Below are 26,902 nucleotides of genomic sequence, written 5' to 3' on the forward strand. Positions count from 1 at the left end.
TGTAAGGTGTAACAGGCTAGTAATAAGCTCACCCATGAAGTATTATGATAGGTCGCATGAAGTGATCCTATATCATGGGGTAGCAGGGCAAGTCAGATTGGTTGGATAACCGGAGGTGACATACAATAGATCCTCCAAAATTACATAGTTAAGATCTCCATATTTCAAAGTATATGTGCTGGTGACTAAATTACCAGACAGGATTGAAAGCGGAGCGCTTCAGAATGGTGCATATTAAACCAATCAGGCTTACCCATGTGTCAGACCGCGCCGGAAAAATCACAACTCGTGTGCCCCTACGCGTCTCGCCTCAAGCTTCATAAGGGTGAGGTGACCAGGAAAAAGTGCCAGTAAAAAGGTTTTAGCCAGGTGGGGATTTATAACTCAGAGACAGTGCTGATAGGTCAGTTTCGATGTCAATATTGTCCGGGTCATGGCGTGCGTGTCCACGGCCCCGCCGACGGTCGCATTACTTCCGGCTCTCCAGCGGTGACATAAGGTGTCAGCGCTACGGAGGCCATCAGAGGCGAACTCAGGGGGAGGAGAGTGTAGGCGCGCGTACCGGTCAACAAGCACACACATCACGTGTAAGTGACGAGGGCGCGGGTGAGCGCATGCGCACTACGCAAACACCCGCAGCTCTAGCCAGAAGTAGTAACGGGGGAGGGAATGGATAGACACAAGAAGACAGGCAGAATGAGAAGAGGAGAGAAGCCGCAGGGAGGCATCTAGTGTAAATCAGATGCCTAAAGGGTCATCCACAGCGTAACCATAATATATTTAAAACATATATAGATGCAGTCAATCTGGAAATTAATATATCCATTTATTGCAATCCTTGCATATATATACATTCTTGGGACACTGTTCAAGTCCTATCTAGGATGTCAGTATATACCCCAAACTATGAGAAAAAGAAAGAAAGAAAAAAGAAAACAAACTGAAAGAGAGAAATGGAAAGAAAAAAAGAAAAGAAAAAAAGGAGAAAGTGACATGTGAATGCATAGATAGACCAAGGAGTATGTATATCCATACACATAAAATACAAGCATATACAAAAGTACACACTTATTAATATCACAATTATAAAGATTGTCATGTTATTACGTCAAAACAGGGTACATTAGGCATATATATGCAAGTATATGCATACACACAATTGCCCCACATACATGTGCATCATTGTCATCCCTCCCATTATGTGATGATGACCAGATTCTCAATTTGGTAGAAACCGACTAGCCGTATTCAGGAAATCAGCCACTGATAAGTGCAAAGCCCCCACTATTGGTAATTTGAATATAAGACACCTATAAAAATCCAAAAAGAACAAACAATGATTAAAATCAGTGCACACAAAGGACAAAAAAACAAACATGAAGGGAGGGAATAAATTAAAAACACCGTATACAAAAGGGGACAGGCATTATCCGAATGACAAAAAATATATGGATAAAAAAGTATATAAAGTAGGTTGATATCGCCATATTAACAACGTGAGGTGACATGAAGATGTCACTATATACTGAAGAGCGAAGGACCATGAATCCCTATAAGAACGAAGAGAAGCTAAGCTTCTCATTCAGTCCGTGAGGTGAGACTGTATCTAGTCTCACTATCCATTCACACTCCCGCTTTGCCAGGGCCTTTTTATAATCCCCCACCCCGTATTCCAAGGTGTATGACGTCAATTCCCATAAATTTCAATTCGTCAGGGTTACATTTATGGTGGATTTTAAAATGGCCGGGTATAGTCTTCAAAAGATGGACATTCGTTTCCTCGCGGGCCGCCAAAATGTCCCTGACGTGTTCCCTTATACGTTTACGGAACTCACGTGATGTGAGTCCAATGTAAACAAGATGGCACGTACATCTGGCGTAATATATGACATTCGAAGTCCGGCAAGAAATATACAGTTAGGTCCAGAAATATTTGGACAGTGACACAATTTTCGCGAGTTGGGCTCTGCATGCCACCACATTGGATTTGAAATGAAACCTCTACAACAGAATTCAAGTGCAGATTGTAACGTTTAATTTGAAGGTTTGAACAAAAATATCTGATAGAAATTGTAGGAATTGTACACATTTCTTTACAAACACACCACATTTTAGGAGGTCAAAAGTAATTGGACAAATAAACCAAACCCAAACAAAATATTTTTATTTTCAATATTTTGTTGCGAATCCTTTGGAGGCAATCACTGCCTTAAGTCTGGAACCCATGGACATCACCAAACGCTGGGTTTCCTCCTTCTTAATGCTTTGCCAGGCCTTTACAGCCGCAGCCTTCAGGTCTTGCTTGTTTGTGGGTCTTTCCGTCTTAAGTCTGGATTTGAGCAAGTGAAATGCATGCTCAATTGGGTTAAGATCTGGTGATTGACTTGGCCATTGCAGAATGTTCCACTTTTTTGCACTCATGAACTCCTGGGTAGCTTTGGCTGTATGCTTGGGGTCATTGTCCATCTGTACTATGAAGCGCCGTCCGATCAACTTTGCGGCATTTGGCTGAATCTTGGCTGAAAGTATATCCCGGTACACTTCAGAATTCATCCGGCTACTCTTGTCTGCTGTTATGTCATCAATAAACACAAGTGACCCAGTGCCATTGAAAGCCATGCATGCCCATGCCATCACGTTGCCTCCACTATGTTTTACAGAGGATGTGGTGTGCCTTGGATCATGTGCCGTTCCCTTTCTTCTCCAAACTTTTTTCTTCCCATCATTCTGGTACAGATTGATCTTTGTTTCATCTGTCCATAAAATACTTTTCCAGAACTGAGCTGGCTTCATGAGGTGTTTTTCAGCAAATATAACTCTGGCCTGTCTATTTTTGGAATTGATGAATGGTTTGCATCTAGATGTGAGCCCTTTGTATTTACTTTCATGGAGTCTTCTCTTTACTGTTGACTTAGAGACAGATACACCTACTTCACTGAGAGTGTTCTGGACTTCAGTTGATGTTGTGAACGGGATCTTCTTCACCAAAGAAAGTATGCGGCGATCATCCACCACTGTTGTCATCCGTGGATGCCCAGGCCTTTTTGAGTTCCCAAGCTCACCAGTCAATTCCTTTTTTCTCAGAATGTACCTGACTGTTGATTTTGCTACTCCAAGCATGTCTGCTATCTCTTTGATGGATTTTTTCTTTTTTTTCAGCCTCAGGATGTTCTGCTTCACCTCAATTGAGAGTTCCTTAGACCGCATGTTGTCTGGTCACAGCAACAGCTTCCAAATGCAAAACCACACACCTGTAATCAACCCCAGACCTTTTAACTACTTCATTGATTACAGGTTAACGAGGGAGACGCCTTCAGAGTTAATTGCAGCCCTTAGAGTCCCTTGTCCAATTACTTTTGGTCCCTTGAAAAAGAGGAGGCTATGCATTACAGAGCTATGATTCCTAAACCCTTTCTCCGATTTGGATGTGAAAACTCTCATATTGCAGCTGGGAGTGTGCACTTTCAGCCCATATTATATATATAATTGTATATCTGAACATGTTTTTGTAAACAGCTAAAATAACAAAACTTGTGTCACTGTCCAAATATTTCTGGACCTAACTGTAGTGTCTTATTTCAAATGTCTTGCTCCCATCTGATGATACAAATGAATTCGCCCGTGTCATATTTCGACAAGCCATACAATACCCGCAGGGAAAGGAACCCAAATTAGTTCTAGTTATGTTGAAGAGGGATTGAGTTTTGAGCGTGTAATGACTGTGTACTAGGTGATCCTTTAAATTTTTCCCCCTTCTTGCTGTCATTAGGGGTACACATGAAAGTTTAGGACCCAGTACATTATCTGTTTTTAAAACAGCCCAATGTTTCTTTAAGACCTCTCTAATATCATCCCATTGGTTGTTAAAGGTGGTGGTAAACCTGGTCGGGCCCTCCTCATTACCTTTTTTCCTTCCTCCAACTAGCAAATCAGGCCTCTTGGCTTTCTTCGCCCGATTATATCTATTTTTGATGGTACGATTTGAGTATCCTCGCTTCCGGAACCTCGCTCAAAGATCTGCAGCCTGAGCTTCAAAAAATTACTCTGTCGAGCAGATCCTTCGGGCACGAAGATACTGTCCTATAGGGATTGCTCATATCGTGGAGGCCTGGTGATTGGAGGTGGCGTGGAGTAGAGCATTCACTGAGGTCTCCTTTCTAAACATGTCCGCCTGTAGGGAGCGGTCTGGATGTACAATCAACTTCACGTCCAGGAAGTCCATCTCTGCAGAATGATATTTATAGGTAAGTTTGATGCCGTACTGATTCTTATTGAGGGAGCAGATGTAACTCTCCAACTCACCCGAGGTGCCCCCCCACAGAATCAGCGCGTCATCAATATATCTTATCCAATGCTGGACGGGGGCATCGGTCTGTGCGTCACCTCCAAACACCTCCCTCTCCCAGTAACCCAGGAAGAGGTTAGCGTAGGAGGGCGCACAGGCCGCCCCCATCGCGGTCCTCGCTTCTGCAGGAAGAACTTATCTCTGAATGTGAAGAAGTTATGTGTCAGGATGAATTCTAATAAATCATAGATCAACTGACATAGATGTACATCCAGATTGCTCATGCTCAGAAAAAAGTTTACCGCCCTCAGTCCGTGCTGATGGTCAATGCACGTATACAATGCCTCCACGTCAATGGTTGTGAGGAGGGTCCCGTTGTCCACAAAGAGACCATCAACCCGCCGCAGGACATCAAGAGTGTCCCGGGCATAGTAGGGCAGCGTTTCCACCAGTGGATGTAGGTAATGTTCAATGAACTTGCATACTGGGTCGCACATCCCTCCAATGCCCGAGACAATCGGACGCCCCGGGGGGCAGATGGGGTCCTTGTGGACTTTGGGGAGGAGATAGAAAGTTGGTACTACAGGGCATTTGATGGTTATACCATCCAGCACCTTCTTGTTAATAATGCCCTGCCTAAAGGCCTTATCAAGAATGTCATACAATTCTGTCATGAATCCACCAAGTGGGTTATGTGTTAGGGGGGCATATGTATGGCGGTCGCGAAGTTGGCGACCGGCCTCTTTCTCATACATATGCCGGGGCCATACCACCACATTCCCCCCCTTATCTGCCGGTTTAATAATAACATCATCAAGCTCTTTAAGTTCTTTTAAAGCCCTCCGTTGGTCTGAGGTGAGATTGTCACCAGCGTGTCTCTTATTCAAACTTTTGAAATCCTCAGAGACCAGCTTACAGAAAATCTCAACCTCAGGGCAAATTGAAAATGGGGGGAAGGTGGTGGAACGGGGATAAATTGAGGTGGGAAAGTTGGTTTCATGGTTCCCTACAGTTTGTGGGGAGGATTCATCCAACTCCTCAAGGACAATATTGACATCGAAACTGACCTATCAGCACTGTCTCTGAGTTATAAAACCCCACCTGGCTAAAACCTTTTTACTGGCACTTTTTCGTGGTCACCTCCCCTTTATGAAGCTTGAGGCGAGACGCGTAGGGGCACACGAGTTGTGATTTTTCCGGTGCAGTCTGACACATGGGTAAGCCTGATTGGTTTAATATGCACCATTCTGAAGAGCTCCGCTTTCAATCCTGTCTGGTAATTTAGTCACCAGCACATATACTTTGAAATATGGAGATCTTAACTATGTAATTTTGGAGGATCTATTGTATGTCACCTCCGGTTATCCAACCAATCTGACTTGCCCTGCTACCCCATGATATAGGATCACTTCATGCGACCTATCATAATACTTCATGGGTGAGTTTATTACTAGCCTGTTACACCTTACATGCTGGGGTTAATGTGCTACTTTCTTCTATCCTCATTATTCCTGTGTTCTTCATCATGTAGTTCATTCATTTATATATATATATAACATAAATCCAACCTGTTTTTTACATGTCACAAATAAAAATGATTTTTATATGCAGTACTTAAGGTTGTGAGTTTGACTTATTATGTTGCAATTGAATTTCTGCACGTTAAGTCCTTTTTGTCTCTCTTGGTTATTATATTGTAAGTTTAGGACGTGCCTGAGCGGCCACATGATAGCCGCATATGTGAATTCACGATTGCGGATTCTTTTGTTTATACTTGTTTTTCTGTGTGTATTCACAGCTTCTTCCGCAAGGATGGATCACAAAGCCCGTGAATCCACGTGGCAGAATAAACTCGACCAGGTGTTTAATGAGGACATGGAAGTAGTTTTAGATACACCGTCTAGGGACAACAATATTTCGATTGACAAACTAAAACAACTGCTGAACCGCAAAACTCGGCTGTGGTGGAATGAGGCCTTTCTGGAAAGATACCTGGAGAGGGGCCTTATTCCACGTGGCCTCAGAGTCAGGGTTTTTCCCTCTTACGTCATTGAAGACGAGGAGTTCAAGAAAAAATGGGAGGATTTCTCCAACTCCTGATCAAAGGGCCACATGGGCCTTTTGATACAGGCCAACTCAAAATCTCTATCCGAAATTGAGTCGGAAATTAACAATATACAGGAACACCTTACAGGCCAATTGTCGGGGGTGGATATGTCCAGACTTATGGAGGATTTGGACAAAGAATATCAGAAGTGGGAGAAGGAAATCATTGCCGCAAAAACCAAGAAATACAAAAGGGATCTTAATGATTCTAAGAGCGGCATGGTGTACAGGTGGAAGTCGTTTGGTCAAACAAGGAAGAGGCGAAATTCAAATCACGATCAATGTCGTTCTCATCTTTGTCATCTATAGAAGAGGGAGGGCTTAGACGCCCTGAACCCCATACGTCCTTTGGTGGCCTTATTGGACTACCTAAGAAACCACCTAACCAAGGTGGTGTTAAACGTACTATCACACCACCTCAAATGGTAGAAAAGAAAAAGACCAAAGGACGTAATCTTGAGGTAATCAACCTCTCAAATTTGGCACTGACAAAATCCCAGATTGAGGTTTTGAGCCTTTGTTTGAATTTTGCACCTAATTATGATTTTAATTATTTTACAGTGATCAAAGACTTGCACCTCTTCTCCCGGAAATTAGTGCTGAAAAAACTGCACGCTAAAAGAAGTCTGGACGTATCCCCCCTGACAGATGCCGAAGTTGAGGCAATCTCCATCCTTGAGGAGTTGGATGAATCCTCTCCACAAACTGTAGGCAGCCATGAAACCAACTTTCCCACCTCGATTTATCCCCGTTCCACCACCTTTCCCCCATTTTCAATTTGCACTGAGGTTGAGATTTTCTGTAAGCTGGTCTCTGAGGATTTCAAAAGTTTGAATAAGAGACACGCTGGTGACAATCTCACCTCAGACCAACGGAGGGCTTTAAAAGAACTTAAAGAGCTTGATGATGTTATTATTAAACCGGCAGATAAGGGGGGGAATGTGGTGGTATGGCCCCGGCATATGTATGAGAAAGAGGCCGGTCACCAACTTCGCGACCGCCATACATATGCCCCCCTAACACATAACCCACTTGGTGGATTCATGACAGAATTGTATGACATTCTTGATAAGGCCTTTAGGCAGGGCATTATTAACAAGAAGGTTCTGGATGGTTTAACCATCAAATGCCCTGTAGTACCAACTTTCTATCTCCTCCCCAAAGTCCACAAGGACCCCATCTGCCCCCCGGGGCGTCCGATTGTCTCGGGCATTGGAGGGATGTGCGACCCAGTATGCAAGTTCATTGAACATTACCTACATCCACTGGTGGAAACGCTGCCCTCCTATGCCCGGGACACTCTTGATGTCCTGCGGCGGGTTGATGGTCTCTTTGTGGACAACGGGACCCTCCTCACAACCATTGACATGGAGGCATTGTATACGTGCATTGACCATCAGCACGGACTGAGGGCGGTAAACTTTTTTCTGAGCATGAGCAATCTGGATGTACATCTATGTCAGTTGATCTATGATTTATTAGAATTCATCCTGACACATAACTTCTTCACGTTCAGAGATAAGTTCTTCCTGCAGAAGCAAGGACCGCGATGGGGGCGGCCTGTGCGCCCTCCTACGCTAACCTCTTCCTGGGTTACTGGGAGAGGGAGGTGTTTGGAGGTGACGCACAGACCGATGCCCCCGTCCTGCATTGGATAAGATATATTGATGACGCCTGTGGGGGGGCACCTCGGGTGAGTTGGAGAGTTACATCTGCTCCCTCAATAAGAATCAGTACGGCATCAAACTTACCTATAAATATCATTCTGCAGAGATGGACTTCCTGGACGTGAAGTTGATTGTACATCCAGACCGCTCCCTACAGGCGGACATGTTTACAAAGGAGACCTCAGTGAATGCTCTCCTCCACGCCACCTCCAATCACCAGACCTCCACGATACGAGCAATCCCTGTAGGACAGTATCTTCATGCCCGAAGGATCTGCTCGACAGAGCGATTTTTTGAAGCTCAGGCTGCAGATCTTCGAGCGAGGTTCCGGAAGCGAGGATACTCAAATCGTACCACCAAAAATTGATATAATCGGGCGAAGAAAGCCAAAAGGCCTGATTTGCTAGTTGGAGGAAGGATAAAAGGTAATGAGGAGGGCCCGACCAGGTTTATCACCACCTTTAACAACCAATGGGATGATATTAGAGAGGTCTTAAAGAAACATTGGGCTGTTTTAAAAACAGATAATGTACTGGGTCCTAAACTTTCATGTGTACCCCTAATGACAGCAAGAAGGGGGAAAAATTTAAAGGATCACCTAGTACACAGTCATTACATGCTCAAAACTCAATCCCTCTTCAACATACCTAGAACTAATTTGGGTTCCTTTCCCTGCGGGTCTTGTATGGCTTGTCGAAATATGACACGGGCGAATTCATTTGTATCATCAGATGGGAGCAAGACATTTGAAATAAGACACTATATTTCTTGCCGGACTTCGAATGTCATATATTACGCCAGATGTACGTGCCATCTTGTTTACATTGGACTCACATCACGTGAGTTCCGTAAACGCATAAGGGAACACGTCAGGGACATTTTGGCGGCCCGCGAGGAAATGAATATCCATCTTTTGAAGACTATACCCCGCCATTTTAAAATCCACCATAAATGTAACCCTGACGAATTGAAATTTATCTGAATTGACGTCATACACCTTGGAATACGGGGTGGGGATTATAAAAAGACCCTGGCAAAGCGGGAGTGTGAATGGATAGTGAGACTAGATACAGTCTCACCTCACGGACTGAATGAGAAGCTTAGCTTCTCTTCGTTCTTATAGGGATTCATGGTCCTTCGCCCTTCAGTATATATAGTGACATCTTCATGTCGCCTCACGTTGTTAATATGGCGATATCAACCTACTTTATATACTTTTTTATCCATATATTTTTTGTCATTCGGATAATGCCTGTCCCCTTTTGTATACGGTGTTTTTAATTTATTCCCTCCCTTCATGTTTGTTTTTTGTCCTTTGTGTGCACTGATTTTAATCATTGTTTGTTCTTTTTGGATTTTTATAGGTGTCTTATATTCAAATTACCAATAGTGTGGGCTTTTCACTTATCAGCGGCTGATTTCCTGAATACGGCTAGTCGGTTTCTACCAAATTGAGAATCTGGTCATCATCACATAATGGGAGGGATGACAATGATGCACATGTATGTGGGGCAATTGTGTGTATGCATATACTTGCATATATATGCCTAATATACCCTGTTTTGGTGTAATAACATGACAATCTTTATAATTGTGATATTAATAAGTGTGTACTTTTGTATATGCTTGTATTTTATGTGTATGGATATACATACTCCTTGGTCTATCTATGCATTCACGTGTCACTTTCTCCTTTTTTTCTTTTCTTTTTTTCTTTCCATTTCTCTCTTTCAGTTTGTTTTCTTTTTTCTTTCTTTCTTTTTCTCATAGTTTGGGGTATATACTGACATCCTAGATAGGACTTGAACAGTGTCCCAAGAATGTATATATATTCAAGGATTGCAATAAATGGATATATTAATTTCCAGATTGACTGCATCTATATATGTTTTAAATATATTATGGTTACACTGTGGATGACCCTTTAGGCATCTGATTTATACTAGATGCCTCCCTGCGGCTTCTCTCCTCTTCTCATTCTGCCTGTCTTCCTGTGTCTATCCATTCCCTCCCCCGTTACTACTTCTGGCTAGAGCTGCGGGTGTTTGCGTAGTGCGCATGCGCTCACCCGCGCCCTCGTCACTTACACGTAATGTGTGTGCTTGTTGACCGGTGCGCGCGCCTACACTCTCCTCCCCCTGAGTTCGCCTCTGATGGCCTCCGTAGCGCTGCCACCTTATGTCACCGCTGGAGAGCCGGAAGTGATGCGACTTGGGGCGGGGCCGTGGACACGCGCCGCGGCAAATTCTTAGGCCACGCCCATGGCCACGCCTCTAACCACGCCCAGTCAGCAATGACAATCATTGTTTTAGAAACAGTAATTAAAAAAATATACAGAGATTTATTTCTAAGTAGTAAATTAAAATATAAATGCAAACTTGGGCGTGTTACATTTAAACTAGAATATTTTAGACCACAAAATTCTGTTTTGAAGCAGATCTTTCCCCTAAATCTGCCCCATGTACAAAACTGCAGACTTCATGACAGATCCGCTCTATTAGATAAAATATCTGTAATACTGTGCTTTTGGTTAATGGGAGGAATTACTGAATATGGGCGACTTACTGTTCTGATTGTTCCAATTGTGGAGACACAGGGGTCAGTGGGTGCTCTCGTCCGCTGATCCAGTCGCCTTTAAAAAGACAGCAAGGCCCAGGGCTCATCCCAAATGAACGCCTGACATCCTTAATTCCTCCCTCTCCTCCTCAGCTGTGATCCGATCGCATGATCAGATCACAGTGTAATGGCTCACGCTCATAGCACAGCAGGAGCCGAGGGTCATTAGCATATCGCATCACATGTGATATGCCAGTGTGATCTCAGCTTGGTATGTGCGCAGTGCGGAAAAGAACACACCCTCTGGCAGACTGGAGAAATGTAAACACTGTGTTTGTAAAAAAAAAATGCATCCAAAACGCATGTGTTTTGCATGCATTTTTGGCAGTGCGTTCCCCCGTCAATTCAGCTCTGCTACATGCCCGCGGACAGCAGACACAGACAGAGTCGCGCGATGAGAATGAACTCGGATGAACTTCACCCGACTTCATTGTCATCCCACGGCTCTGTCTGTTGCGTCCTGGTTAGCGGTCAACCGGTGAAGGACTCACCGGTGACCGCAAATCCCCTGAGTGACTGAAGTGAGCAGTGCGATCAGCGGTGCCATCACTCAAGTTACCCGCGGCCAGCTGGAGTCCTCCATCTGAGACCGCAACTCTCCTGTGATGTCATCGCTGATCGCGCTGCTCACTTCAGTCACTCGGACAACTTGCTGTAACAGTTGGAGGATCCAGCGGTGGCCGCGGGTAACATGAGTGACGTCATCGCTAATCGTGCGGCTCACTAGAGTTGCTGCGTGGAGCTGATAGAGAGCGGTCTGGTCTGTGACCGCTCCTGTCAGCTTCATGTAGCAGAGCTGGATGCGTAGCGGAACCTCATGTGGATTACGTCGGACCTGGAGGGGTATTTGGGGATTAATAAAGTGGTGAAAGAGGGTGGAGTTTTTTTGTCTTTTATTCCAAATAAAGGATTTTTTGGATGTGTGTGTTTATTTTCTTTAACTTACAGGTTAATCATGGAAGGTATCTCAGGGAGACGCCTGCCATGATTAACCTAGGACTTAGTGGCAGCTATGGGCTGCCATTAACTCCTTATTACCCCGATTGCCATCGCACCAGGTAAATTCGGGATGAGCCGGGTAGAGTCCCGGAACTGGCACATCTAATGGATTCGGCAATTCCGCGCAGCTGCTGGCTGATAGTTAGGCTGGGGGGCTCCCCATAACGTGGAGCCCCCCATCCTGAGAATTCCAGCCTTCAGCCGTGTGGCTTTACCCTGGCTGGTATCAAAATTGGGGGAGGGGGGGGAACCGCACGTTGTTTGTTTTAATTATTTATCTTACTCCACAATATAGACCTGCCCACCGGCGGCTGTAATTGGTTGCAGTGAGACAGCTGTCACTCAGCGTGGGGGCGTGTCTGACTGTAACCAATCATAGGTGTTGGTGGGCGGGCAAAGCAGGGAATATGAGATGGAATAATGAGCGGCCGGCATTTTCATAAGAGGAAAAGCCGCCGGAGCAGTGTGAACGCTGTGCAGCGGGACGCCAGTGAGCTGTGAGTATGAGAGAGGGGGGAGACCGACCGACAGAGAGAGAGAGAGACCGACCGACGATAGTACAGCTAGTAGACACATATATTTGAAGAAAAATTCACAAAATTCACATAAACAGACATAAATCTACACACAGTCATACACACATCATACACACAGACACATTAGAGGTATTAATATGGGGAAGTCGGCAGCAGCCTTACTCACCTCCCCCGCTTGTCTTCGTCCAGCTCCTCCAGGGTATGTGGCTGTGCAGGCCGCACTGTGTGATGGCTGGGGGCAAATACAGCACAGGAGGCATAGACAGCACTGGGTGGACATATATGTTACTGGGGTCACCAGGGGGTATACATATTACTGGGGGTGCATAGATATCACTGGGGGCATCCATGTTACTCGGGTGGCATACACATTACTGGGGTCAGTGGGGGGGGGGGCATACACATTACTAGGGGCATAAACATTACTGGGGTCAGTGGGGGGGCATACACATTACTAGGGCCTGTGGAGCCTACAAACTGACAGTGGTGGGCTGTGGGGCATACATACTGGCCCTAGGGATGCTTAGGGCACAGGCTGGAAGACGCTCAGGGCCCAAGCTGGCAGCACTGGAGGGTGCTGAGGGCATAAGCTGGCAGCACTGCGGGGAGGGCGCTGAGGGCACAGGCTGGCAGCACTGCGGCGGAGCGCTGAGGGCACAGGCTGGCAGCACTGGGGGTGCACTGAGGGCTCCTCTGGCTGCTTTCTCAGATTCCCTTCTGTTTCTGCTTTTCCTATTGCAGGTACAGGGGGACCTGAGAAGACAAGTGCTGTACTCTCCCCTGCTCCCCCCTTCTGCACTCACTCTGCACTGTCCTCCTGCACTCACTCTGCACTGTCCTCCTGCAGGCACACTGCTCCCCCTCCTGCACTCACTCTGCACTGTCCTCCTGCAGGCACACTGCTCCCCCCTCCTGCACTCACTCTGCACTATCCTTCTGCACTCACTCTGCACTGTCCTCCTGCACTCACTCTGCACTGTCCTCCTGCACTCACTCTGCACTGTCCTCCTGCACTCACTCTACACTGTCCTCCTGCACTCACTCTGCACTGTCCTCCTGCACTCACTCTGCACTGTCCTCCTGCACTCAACTCTGCACTGTCCTCCTGCACTCAACTCTGCACTGTCCTCCTGCACTCAACTCTGCACTGTCCTCCTGCACTCAACTCTGTACTGTCCTCCTGCACTCAACTCTGCACTGTCCTCCTGCACTCAACTCTGCACTGTCCTCCCGCACTCACTCTGCACTATCCTCCCGCACTCACTCTGCACTATCCTCCCGCACTCACTCTGCACTATCCTCCCGCACTCACTCTGCACTATTCTCCCGCACTCACTCTGCACTATCCTCCCGCACTCACTCTGCACTATCCTCCCGCACTCACTCTGCACTATCCTCCCGCACTCACTCTGCACTGTCCTCCCGCACTCACTCTGCACTGTCCTCCTGCACTCACTCTGCACTATCCTCCTGCACTCACTCTGCACTATCCTCCTGCACTCACTCTGCACTATCCTCCTGCACTCACTCTGCACTGTCCTCCTGCACTCACTCTGCACTGTCCTCCTGCACTCACTCTGCACTGTCCTCCTGCACTCACTCTGCACTGTCCTCCTGCACTCACTCTGCACTGTCCTCCTGCACTCACTCTGCACTGTCCTCCTGCACTCACTCTGCACTGTCCTCCTGCACTCACTCTGCACTGTCCTCCTGCACTCACTCTGCACTATCCTCCTGCACTCACTCTGCACTATCCTCCTGCACTCACTCTGCACTATCCTCCTGCACTCATTCTGCTCTCCCCTCCTGCACTCACTCTGCACTATCCTCCTGCACTCACTCTGCTCTCCTCTCCTGCACTCACTCTGCTCTCCCCTCCTGCACTCACTCTGCTCTCCCCTCCTGCACTCACTCTGCTCTCCCCTCCTGCACTATCCTCCCGCACTCACTCTGCACTATCCTCCCGCACTCACTCTGCAATATCCTCCCGCACTCACTCTGCACTATCCGCCCGCACTCACTCTGCACTATCCTCCCGCACTCACTCTGCACTATCCTCCCGCACTCACTCTGCACTATCCTCCTGCACTCACTCTGCACTATCCTCCCGCACTCACTCTGCACTATCCTCCCGCACTCACTCTGCACTATCCTCCCGCACTCACTCTGCACTATCCTCCCGCACTCACTCTGCACTATCCTCCCGCACTCACTCTGCACTGTCCTCCCGCACTCACTCTGCACTGTCCTCCCGCACTCACTCTGCACTGTCCTCCCGCACTCACTCTGCACTGTCCTCCCGCACTCACTCTGCACTATCCTCCCGCACTCACTCTGCACTGTCCTCCTGCACTCACTCTGCACTGTCCTCTTGCACTCACTCTGCGCTGTCCTCCTGCACTCACTCTGCACTGTCCTCCTGCACTCACTCTGCACTGTCCTCCTGCACTCACTCTGCACTGTCCTCCTGCACTCACTCTGCACTGTCCTCCTGCACTCACTCTGCACTGTCCTCCTGCACTCACTCTGCACTGTCCTCCTGCACTCACTCTGCACTATCCTCCTGCACGCACTCTGCACTGTCCTCCTGCACTCACTCTGCACTGTCCTCCTGCACTCACTCTGCACTGTCCTCCTGCACTCACTCTGCACTGTCCTCCTGCACTCACTCTGCACTGTCCTCCTGCACTCACTCTGCACTGTCCTCCTGCACTCACTCTGCACTATCCTCCTGCACGCACTCTGCACTGTCCTCCTGCACTCACTCTGCACTGTCCTCCTGCACTCACTCTGCACTGTCCTCCTGCACTCACTCTGCTCTCCCCTCCTGCACTCACTCTGCACTATCCTCCTGCACTCACTCTGCACTATCCTCCTGCACTCATTCTGCTCTCCCCTCCTGCACTCACTCTGCACTATCCTCCTGCACTCACTCTGCTCTCCCCTCCTGCACTCACTCTGCTCTCCCCTCCTGCACTATCCTCCCGCACTCACTCTGCACTATCCTCCCGCACTCACTCTGCACTATCCTCCCGCACTCACTCTGCACTATCCTCCCGCACTCACTCTGCACTATCCTCCCGCACTCACTCTGCACTATCCTCTCGCACTCACTCTGCACTATCCTCCTGCACTCACTCTGCACTGTCCTCCTGCACTCACTCTGCACTGTCCTCCTGCACTCACTCTGCACTGTCCTCCTGCACTCACTCTGCACTGTCCTCCTGCACTCACTCTGCACTGTCCTCCTGCACTCACTCTGCACTGTCCTCCTGCACTCACACTGCACTGTCCTCCTGCACTCACTCTGCTCTCCCCTCCTGCACTCACTCTGCACTATCCTCCTGCACTCACTCTGCACTGTCCTCCTGCACTCACTCTGCACTGTCCTCCTGCACTCACACTGCACTGTCCTCCTGCACTCACACTGCACTGTCCTCCTGCACTCACTCTGCTCTCCCCTCCTGCACTCACTCTGCACTATCCTCCTGCACTCACTCTGCACTGTCCTCCTGCACTCACTCTGCACTGTCCTCCTGCACTCACTCTGCACTGTCCTCCTGCACTCACTCTGCACTGTCCTCCTGCACTCACTCTGCTCTCCCCTCCTGCACTCACTCTGCACTATCCTCCTGCACTCACTCTGCACTATCCTCCTGTACTCACTCTGCTCTCCCCTCCTGCACTCACTCTGCACTGTCCTCCTGCACTCACTCTGCACTATCCTCCTGTACTCACTCTGCACTGTCCTCCGGCACTCACTCTGCACTGTCCTCCTGCACTCACTCTGCACTGTCCTCCTGCACTCACTCTGCACTATCCTCCTGCACTCACTCTGCACTATCCTCCTGCACTCACTCTGCACTATCCTCCTGCACTCACTCTGCACTATCCTCCTGCACTCACTCTGCACTGTCCTCCTGCACTCACTCTGCACTGACTCTGCTCTGTCCTCCTGCAGTGACTCTGCTCTGTCCTCCTGCACTGACTCTGCTCTGTCCTCCTGCACTGACTCTGCTCTGTCCTCCTGCACTGACTCTGCTCTGTCCTCCTGCACTCACTCTGCACTGTCCTCCTGCACTCACTCTGCACTATCCTCCTGCACTCACTCTGCACTATCCTCCTGCACTCACTCTGCTCTCCCCTCCTGCACTCACTCTGCTCTGTCCTCCTGCACTGACTCTGCTCTGTCCTCCTGCACTGACTCTGCTCTGTCCTCCTGCACTGACTCTGCTCTGTCCTCCTGCACTCACTCTGCACTGTCCTCCTGCACTCACTCTGCACTATCCTCCTGCACTCACTCTGCACTATCCTCCTGCACTCACTCTGCTCTCTCCCTGCTGCTGCTCTTACCTCAGTTGCAGAACAAACGAAGCAGCCGCTGTGGAGAGCCGGTCACATGTGAGGATCCTGGGCAGAAGAGACAGGCAAAGGGGGCATGGCCAGCATAGAGCGAGCAGCAGGCGGGGACAAGGAAGACATCCCGAGGAGTGTATGTGTCCAGCATTCAGAGAGGGCGTGGACGACAGCAAAGCGGCGTGCCCAGCAGCATAGATGCCATAGAAGGCATCCAGAGATTGTGGCCTGCATCCGGAGGGGGCGTGGTCGGCAGAGTGCGGGGGCGTGGCAGCTGCCTCTCACTACACTGCGGGATTACGGAGCTCCCGGGCGTGAGAACGGGACTGGACTATAAAATCGGGGCTGTCCCGCTGTATCCGGGACGGTTGGGAGGTATGCCTGACAAGCTGGGGTTAATGTGCTACTTTCTTCTATCCTCATTATTCCTGTGTTCTTCATCATGTAGTTCATTCATTTATATATATAACATAAATCCAACCTGTTTTTTACATGTCACAAATAAAAATGATTTTTATATGCAGTACTTGAGGTTGTGAGTTTGACTTATTATGTTGCAATTGAATTTCTGCACGTTAAGTCCTTTTTGTCTCTCTTGGTTATTATATTGTAAGTTTAGGACGTGCCTGAGCGGCCACATGATAGCCGCATATGTGAATTCACGATTGCGGATTCTTTTGTTTATAGCTGTCAGATGTTGTCTCCCAGTCTTTCACATTCAGTTCCCCTCACTCCCGATCACGACTCCATGCCCGCCCATAAACTTAAAGTGACAGGATCCTGCAAAATAACACATGCGTTTGCATGCGTTTTTCTTTGCAAAAACAGTATCTGCTTTTGCAGCAAAAAACGTTCATGACGCATGTTAAAAAAACGTAGTGTGAAAGCAGCCTAAGCTCCATATTGAGAAAAGTATGACTGCTCTACTTAGCTACTACCTCCATTGAGCTGGTAGCTCAATGTGGCCTTTCTAACATTTCTGCCTTTTGTGGCCTTTCTAACAGGCTGTAATTGCCCACTGTGCAGCACTTTACATGGCTTGAATCTCCTAAAAAGTTCTGTGTGTACACTGTGGCCCATTTTTGGCCCCCTGAGTCTCTGAAACTTTTACTGTAGTAGGCCCTTTGTGGCTAGTGTAACAAGCTGTAATTAGCCATTGTGCTGCAGTTTCTCTTGCCAGAATCTCCAGAAAAGCTCTGTGTGTACACTGTGCCCCATTTTGGGTAGCTTGAATCTCGTTAAATTTAAAGGGAATCTGTCAGCAGGTTTTTGCTAAGGGTACTTTCACACCTCCGGTTTTTCTTCTGCGGCACAATCCGGCACTTTGCAGGAAAATCGCAACCGTTTTTTTTTGCTGCCGGTTGCGATTTTCCTGCATAGACTTTAATTAGTGCCGCATTGTGCCGCATGGCCTTGCGTTCCATCTGGTTTTTGCCGCATGCGGCAGATTTAGCCGATGCGGCGGCCGGATGGAACGTTGCCTGGCACGTTTTTTCGTGCGGCAAAAAAAACCGCATCGCGCCGCATTCGGCCGATGCGGCGCATCTCTCAATGCATGCCTATGGCGGCCGGATGCGGCGCGATGCGGCAAATACCGCATTCGGCCGCCGCATGCGGTTTTTGCCACTGCGCATGCTCAGTAGCATGCCGCAAGCGGCAAAACCGGGCGGGCCGCAATGGAAAAACTTATGCAAAGGATGCAGTGTTTTCACCGCATCCGTTGCATAGCTTGCACAGCCGGATTGAGCCGCAGGGCTCAAGCCGGATGTGTGAAAGTAGCCTAATTTGAGAGCAGCATGATGTAGGCAGAGATTCTAAATCTAACTATGTATCAGTCAGATTACTAGGTGCAGCTGTACTGACATAATTAGAGTTTTTAGATTAGGCAAAGCAGCAAAGCTGAGAAAACTGCAAAAACCTGTTGACATACTCCGTTTGGCCACACACTGCCTGCTGGAGTGAAATTAATCTAACAAGCTGTAATTGTCCAAAATGCAGCACTTTCTATAGCCTGAATCTCCCAAAAAGGTTTATGTGTACACTGTGCCCCCTTTTTGGTGGCCTGAATCTCATAAAAAAAATATAATTTCATTGCAGCAGGCAGTGTGTGGCCAATCTTACAAGCTGTAATTGGCCACTGTGCAGCAGTTTCTCTTGCCTGAATCTCTCCAAAAGCTCTGTATGTGTACACTGTGGCCCATTTTAGGTGGCCTTAATCTCTTAAAAAACATTAATTTCACTGCAACAAGGCCCTGTGTGGGCCATCCAACATGCTGTAATTGGCCACTGTGCAGCTGTTTATTAGAGATCAGCGAACCGGTCGCGGTTCGGTTCGCCGAACGGAGGTCTCGTTCGAGTTCTGTTCGGCAAACCGGTTCGGCGAACCACTCGAACCGCATAGGAAAAAATGGGAGGCAATCACAAACACATAAAAACACCTAGAAAACACCCTCAAAGGTGTCCAAAAGGTGACAAACAACTCACAACACAACACAAACATATGGGAAAGTGACAAGGACATATACTCATGCTAAAACAAAAGAGCTGGACAAGGAAAAAGAGGAGGAGACACAGATATATGAGACAAATCATGTAAAACACCGCAAGGTTACTCCAAGCGGAGCCTCCCTTTTTTCCAAAAATTGGGCCCCACACACACCACTTCAGTGGCAGCACTTGTGCCCCAGTTGTACACTTCACAGGTAGATTTGCAACAAGCACATTCAAAAATACGCCATCCTTATCCGTCCCCAGGATGACACCGGGGTAGGTAGCAAAGTCTTTCCTGATCCCAGCTCTGTTCATCTTGGCTCCTTTTAAAAAACACAGCAAGCAAGGGTTACTCCAAGCGGAGTCTTCCTTTTTTCCAAAAATTGGGCCCCACACACACCCACCCCTTCAGTGGCAGCACTTGTGCCCCAGTTGTACACTTCACAGGTAGATTTGCATCAAGCACATTCAAAAATACGCCATCCTTAACCGTCCCCAGGATGACACCAGGGTAGGTGGCTAAGTCTTTCCTGATCCCAGTGTGTCGCTCCGGGATAAGGGGTACTCCGATCCGGGCCACTTCTGTGGGTATCACGGTGGCGTGACCCGGTCTGTGATCCCAGGCTCCACAGTAAGAAGGGGATTAGGTAAGGGAGATTGTCCGTGACGCCACCCGTGGTGTGCGGTGAGGTAACGGAGCACCGCCGCTGCCGGTTAATTGATCCCAGGGATGGTGGTGGGCAGCAAGGTGGTGATTTCCCTCCACGGGTAGGGTGTTGGTGTCCCGGGACCCCGGTGGGGTGGTGCAGGGAGGAGATGGAGACGGTCTGAGAGCTGTGCGTCCGGTTGGACCGGGGGATGCTGTTACTCACAGTTCGCTTTGCACGAAAATTCACACAGAGTCAGGAATTAACCAGAAACTGCCGGAGTCCGCAGCCTTCGGTACGGAGGGTGTTAGTGTCCCACACACGGTGCAGCAGCCCCTGTTCTTTCCCTGCAGCCAGGTGCCTCTTTCTCCACTCTTTCTGTTTCTCCTCAGCCGGGAACGAGGAGTCCACTCCCCTGCAGTGATCCGGGTCACCCCTGGTAGCGAGCCGCTACCATGCCCCGGCTACCTCTGGCCCCTTCCTCACTAACAGCCTGTCCCGGCCCTTTCGGAGCACGCTTCTGTAGAAGCCCGGGAGCTACAACTCGGGGCTCCTCTACTCTCTCTCTCTCCACACACTCTGCTCCAGCCCCTCCCCTCCTGCTCTGTTTTGCTCTAACACTGGGGGAGGTGGTTTGTCCTGCTGCACCGGTGTGGGATCAGGTTACCAAGGAGGATTAACTCTTTCTGTGACAACCTGGCTTTGCCAGGGCGTCACATCAGCTCTGTTCATCTTGGATCATTTTTAAAAACACTGTAAGCAAGGGTTACTCCAAGCGGAGTCTCCCTTTTTTCCAAAAATTGGGCCACACACACACCCACCCCTTTAGTGGCAGCACTTGTGCCCCAGTTGTACACTTCACAGGTAGATTTGCATCAAGCACATTCAAAATCCACAAGCATTTACTCTCCCCAGGATTACACAGGAGTAGTAAATTCCTTGTGGATCCATGACTTGTTCATTTTGATGAACGTTAGTCTGTCCACATTGTCACTGGACAGACACGTGCGCTTATCTGTCAGCACACACCCAGCAGCACTGAAGACACGTTCAGAGACAACACTGGCAGCTGGACACGACAAAATCTCCAAGGCGTAAGTGGAGAGCTCTGGCCATTTTTTAAGATTTGAAGCCCAAAATGAGCAAGGCTCCATTTGCAAAGTCATGGCATCGATGTTCATTTGGCGATACTCCTGTATCATCCTCTCCAGCCGTTGACTATGTGTCAGACTTGTTGTCTCTGGTGGCCTTGCAAAGGAGGGTCTAAAAAAATTATGAAAAGATTCAATAAAATTGATGTTACCAGCACCAGATACGGTGCTACTGGTATGGGTAGACTGTTGAAGATGACGAGACCGTCCCATGTTTTTCAAGTTACAACTGGGAGATTCACTCCCTGCACCACGGTAGTTTGGTGGAAAAGCCGAGCTAAGATCGAGTAACAGCTTCTGCTGATACTCCTGCATATGTGCGTCCCTTTCTCTGGCTGGAATTATGTCACAAAATTTGGACTTGTACCGGGGATCTAATAGTGTGGCCAGCCAGTAGTCATCATCACTTCTAATTTTGACAATACGAGGGTCATGTTGGAGGTAGTGCAGCAAGAAGGCGCTCATGTGTCTTGCGCAGCCATGCGGACCAAGTCCACGCTGTGTTTGTGGCATAGAGGTGCTAACCGTTCTTTCTTCCTCTGACATCTCCCCCCAACCTCTTTCAACTGAAATTTGACCAAGGTCTCCCTCATCCGCTGAGTCTTCCATGTCCATGGACAGTTCGTCCTCCATTTCTTCATGTTCTCCTGCACCTTCCTCAACATTTCACCTGCTACTATGCGCCCTTGTTGATCCCTGTCCCCCATGGTCCCATGCCTGCCGCGTTGGTGATGATGAACGTCTGGACCTTGGTGATGTTGTTGTCTCTTGCGCATATGAATCCTCCTGTAGTTCCTCCCCTTCCTGTTGTCCCACCCCCTGACTCCGAATAGTGTTTAGCGTGTGCTCCAGCATGTAAATGACTGGAATTGTCATGCTGATAATGGCATTGTCAGCGCTAAACATATTCGTCGCCATGTCGAAACTGTGCAGAAGGGTGCATAGGTCCTTGATCTGAGACCACTCCATCAGGGTGATCTGCCCCACCTCTGCATCTCGTTGGCCCAGGCTATACGTCATGACGTATTGTACTAGGGCTCGACGGTGCTGCCACAGTCGCTGTAACATGTTGAGAGTCGAATTCCAGCGTGTCGGCACATCGCACTTCAGGCGATGAACCGGCAGGCCGAAAGACTTCTGGAGCGATGCAAGTCGCTCAGCAGCGGTGATTGAACAGCGGAAGTGAGCAGACAGTTTTCGTGCCCTGGTCAGAAGGCCATCTAGGCCGGGATAGTGTGTTAAAAATTGCTGGACAACAAGGTTCAACACGTGAGCCATACAAGGCACGTGTGTCACCTTGCCCAGGCGAAGGGCCGCACCCAGGTTTGCAGCATTGTCGCACACGGCCTTACCAGGCTGCAGGTTGAGTGGAGACAACCATTTATTAAACTCAGTCTCCAGAGCTGCCCACAACTCAGCCGCTGTGTGACTCTTATTTCCAAGACATTTCAAGCTAAAGACCGCTTGATGCCGTTACGCTCTGCTGCCAGCATAGTAATGAGGGGTGCGTGATTCCTTCTGCGCAGTTAGAACGCTGGTGGCCTGACCAGGCAGGCTTGGGGCGGAGGTGGAGGACCCAGACGAGGTGGAGGAGGCAGAAGCAGTGGCGGAACTTGGACAGACAGAGGATTGACACACAAGTCGTGGGGATGGCAAGACTTGTGCAGCAGACCCTTCACCATCTATCACCATAGTTACCCAGTGCCCAGTCAGCGACATGTAACGTCCCTGTCCATGCTTACTGGTCCAAGTATCGGTGGTGAAATGCACCCGTTCACACACAGAGTTTCTCAAGGAAGCGGTGATGTTGTGTGCAACATGCTGGTGTAGCGCAGGCACACCTTTTTTAGAGAAGTAGTGGAAACTGGGCATCTGTACTGGGGCACAGCAACAGACATAAGGTCTCTAAAATCCTGTGTGTCCACCAGGCGGAAAGGCAGCATTTCGGTAGCCAAGAGCTTACAGAGGGATAAAGTCAACCTCTTAGCTTTGTCATGAGTCACAGGAAATGGCCTTTTATTTGTCCACATCTGAGGGACAGAGATCTGGCTGCTGTGTGTAGACGGTGTTGAGTAGGGTGTCCCTGGAAAAATGCAGGTTTGTGAGGAAAGTGCAGGCGGAGACATGATGTTGCCTTCATCCAACGTTGGTGCTATCGATGTCTGAGTGAGCTGTACACACGCACTTGTTTCCCCTTCCAAACCAACTGATGACCTACCAAGCAAACTGTCTGTTGCGGTTACAGTGGTGGAAGTTGTGCGTGGAAAACCAGGTGTGACAGCTGTCCCCACAGTCCTAGAAGATGAAGAGCGCGCGGATGCACTGGAAGGGGCAGGCGGTGGATGGTTCGCTCCGCTAGGCCGCATTGCAGCACGGTCAGCTTCCCACTGGGACATATGATATTTATTCATGTGATGATTCATGGAAGAAGTTGTCAAACTGCTGAGGTTTGGCCCTGTACTAACAGAATCACGACAAATTTTACAGATCACATAATTTGGGCGATCTTTTGCTATGTCAAAAAAGGACCAGGCTAGGCAAGGCTCAGAGGGCATGCGACCTGCTGATCCACCCCGACTAGTGCTTAGAGGCACAGTGGTGGCTGAGGATGCAGTTGTAGACATGCTACCAGTACTCCGACTCTGTCCAGGAAGGCGCAAGGTAACTTCGTCGTCAGTTGCATCCTCCTCCACCGCCTCTGTTGACCTCCTCGAGTGCCTGACTGTGGGTTGACAGTAGGTGGGATCTAGAACTTCATCATCAATTGTTGTGTTTGCACTCCCCTCACCCTCAGACCGAGCCTCTTCTTGCCCTGACCGAATATTTAAGTTGTCATCCCAATCTGGTATCTGCGTCTCATCGTCATCAGTATGTTCCTTATTGTCTATTACAACAGGTGTTACAGTTTGTGAATAAGGGTCAACATTATGCTCAGAAACTTGTTCATCACGGCCTGAATCAGAGTCACAAAGGTTCTGGGCATCACTGCAGACCATTTCCTGGTCTGTACTCACTGTAGCTTGGGAGCAGACCTCTGATTCCCAGGCTATAGTGTGACTGAACAGCTCTGCAGACTCAGCTATCTCAGTTCCACCATACTGTGCAGGGCGGATGGAGACTTCAGAGCTGGGAGAAAGCAAGTGTGATTGGGATGACAACTCCGAGGACTGGTGTTTTTTGGATGCGGTAGTTGAGGTGGCGGAGAGGGCACTTGTTGGACCACTTGAGATCCATTCAAGCATTTTCTTTTTTTGGCCATCATCTACCATCATCTGTTCCAGTTGTTCGTGTCTGTAAAAAAGGGAGCACATCGGATTGTCCACGGTAAGTAGTAGACATCTTACTTTTGCTGAAAGATGGTCTATCTTCAGCAGATGTTAATGGAGCTTTGCCACCGTCCCCATGGACAAACCCTTTTTTTCCTTTTCCAACACGCCTCTTCCCCTTTCCACCAGCATCTGTCATTTTGCCACTCATTTTGATTGCGACAAGATTGTGCACTTAAAATGTGGTAGTAAAAATTGAGAGGTGGTGTAGATTGCAGCGGTGGTCTATCTTTATTAACAGCAGAATAAACAACAATAACTATCCCTGACAATGCAACTACGGCCCTTAAACTGGCAGCATAGTTTGCTAGTATAATGGCTTAGCAACAATGAGTTTGAGTGTGCAATGCATTGGTGCTGCAAATAGCTTTGCACCAGTGGGACACTAATGGAAGTCAAACAGCCACTTTTAGGATGCCACTAAGTTTACTCAGTGTTTGCTAGTATAATGGCTTAGTAACAATGAGTTTGAGTGTGCAATGAAGAGGTGCTGCAAATAGATTTGCACTAGTGGGACACTAATGGAAGTCCAACAGACACTTTTAGGATGCCACTAAGTTTACTCAGTGTTTGCTAGTATAATGGCTTAGTAACAATGAGTTGGAGTGTGCAAAGGGCAGCAGGGTACAGTGGCAGGGTTGTGGGTCAGTGTACAGGAAAGGAAGCCTCACTTTCTATCCCTCCTAATGGGGAAATGCAGCGAGGAAGTCCCTGACCTTAGCTACACAGACGCTGTTATCTGTAGCTGTTAAAATCTGTTTCCACGGATCTGACTGTCACCTATGGCTCTGAGCCTGCTGTTATTAGATCAATTCAGGGATTAAATCAATTGCTAAAAATCCTCCAAAATACTAGGAGGGACCAGCAAACCCTGTGAAAAAATGCAAAAACACCTCAATAACGATTAGTGTTGGCAGATATATACATATATTCAACCGAGATGGTCAAGATTTTTCACACAACTGCTCATTCAAACTCTGTTCACAATAATGGCAGTGGTGTTATTCACAACCAATAGTATCCTCCAGTTGCTAATAGGAGGTAGTTTTTTTTGAGTGACCTTATTCCACACACATTTGGTCACAAAATACATCACATCCGGTTAGAACAGATAAACAATATCCAGGGATGCAGAGATTCAAGTTGTTAACCTGATATTGTCTGAAAGGGAACAATCTCACCCAATTCCTGGTGTCTTGTTTCCCAGATGGTCAGTGTGTCCTCATATCCGGCGTAGTGCAAAAGACCCTCATCAAACAGGTCTAGGACCCCTTATGAATGGACTCACTGTCCTCTCCCAGAGTCTCCTTCTCTGGGAGAGGACACTCTGGGAGGAGACTCTGGGAGAGGACAGTGAGTCCATTCATAAGAGGTCCTAGACCTGTTTGATGAGGGTCTTTTGGACTACGCCGGATATGAGGACACACTGAGCATCTGGGAAACAAGACACCAGGAATTGGGTGAGATTGTTCCCTTTCAGACAATATCAGGTTAACAACTTGAATCTCTGCATCCCTGGATATTGTTTATCTGTTCTAACCGGATGTGATGTATTTTGTGACCAAATGTGTGTGGAATAAGGTCACTCAAAAAAAACTACCTCCTATTAGCAACTGGAGGATACTATTGGTTGTGAATAACACCACTGCCGTTATTGTGAACAGAGTTTGAATGAGCAGTTGTGTGAAAAATCTTGACCATCTCGGTTGAATATATGTATATATCTGCCAACACCAATCGTTATTGAGGTGTTTTTGCATTTTTCACAGGGTTTGCTGGTCCCTCCTAGTATTTTGGAGGATTTTTAGCAATTGATTTAATCCCTGAATTGATTTTTTATGTATAGGCAAGGTGATCCTTCCCTATTTTTAGAGGAACTAATAAAAGTTATATTTTAGGTATTATTGCTGTATTTCAGGTCCTTATAATTTATATACCATACCAGTGGCTGCATTATACCTGCTGTTATTAGCCCTTATAAGGGCTAATAGAAACTTCTATCCCTATTCTGTATAGCGCTGTGTGTAGAGCGTACACAGCAGTATCGGAGACAGGAGCTACGCCAGCGGTGACTGGCACCCAGACGCAGAAGAGATAATGGCGTCCGGACGAGCAGATACCCGTTTTTATAATGCAGGGACATGTGACATGGACATCCTATCACATATGCCGTTGCTTCTCTGGCTAAAAGTCCACTTAGCTGTGTGTGTGTCTGGGATTGGCTGACATGCTGGCCCGCCCCACTACACGCGCGCGCTTAGGGAAGGAAGACAAGGAAAAAAAAAATGGCGATCGTCATTATCCCAGCAGCAGTGGTCTGAATGCGCTGTTCCCGCACACTATATGCTGAAATTTCATAATAGTATGAGTCACAGAGTGACTTACACTATTACAGCGGAAAGCCAGCTAGTAATTAGCTTGGCTTTTTGCTGCTAGAACCGTTCTCGAACGTAACTAGAACTATCGAGCTTTAGCAAAAAGCTCGAGTTCTAGTTCGATTTAGAACAGTCCCCAAAATCACTCGAACCGCGAACTGGAGAACCACGAACCGCGAACCGCGCTCAACTCTACTGTTTATATGGCATGAATCTCTCCAAAAGCTATGTGTGTACACTGTGGCCCATTTTGAGTGGCTCAAATCAATTAAAAAATGTATTTTCACTGCAGCAGGCAGTGTGTAGCCAATGTAGCAAGTTGTAATTGACCACTGTGCAGCAGTTTCT

General features: G+C 48.0%; 1 protein-coding gene across 2 annotated transcripts in view; it reads right to left on the minus strand.

Moving 5' to 3' along the window:
* Positions 1–26,902, minus strand: part of LOC142293815 (disintegrin and metalloproteinase domain-containing protein 10-like) — a 405,039-nt gene that overhangs the window by 76,616 nt on the left and 301,521 nt on the right. The window lies entirely within an intron of this gene.

This window comes from Anomaloglossus baeobatrachus, chromosome 1, assembly GCF_048569485.1.
Source record: "Anomaloglossus baeobatrachus isolate aAnoBae1 chromosome 1, aAnoBae1.hap1, whole genome shotgun sequence".
NCBI lineage: Eukaryota > Metazoa > Chordata > Amphibia > Anura > Aromobatidae > Anomaloglossus > Anomaloglossus baeobatrachus.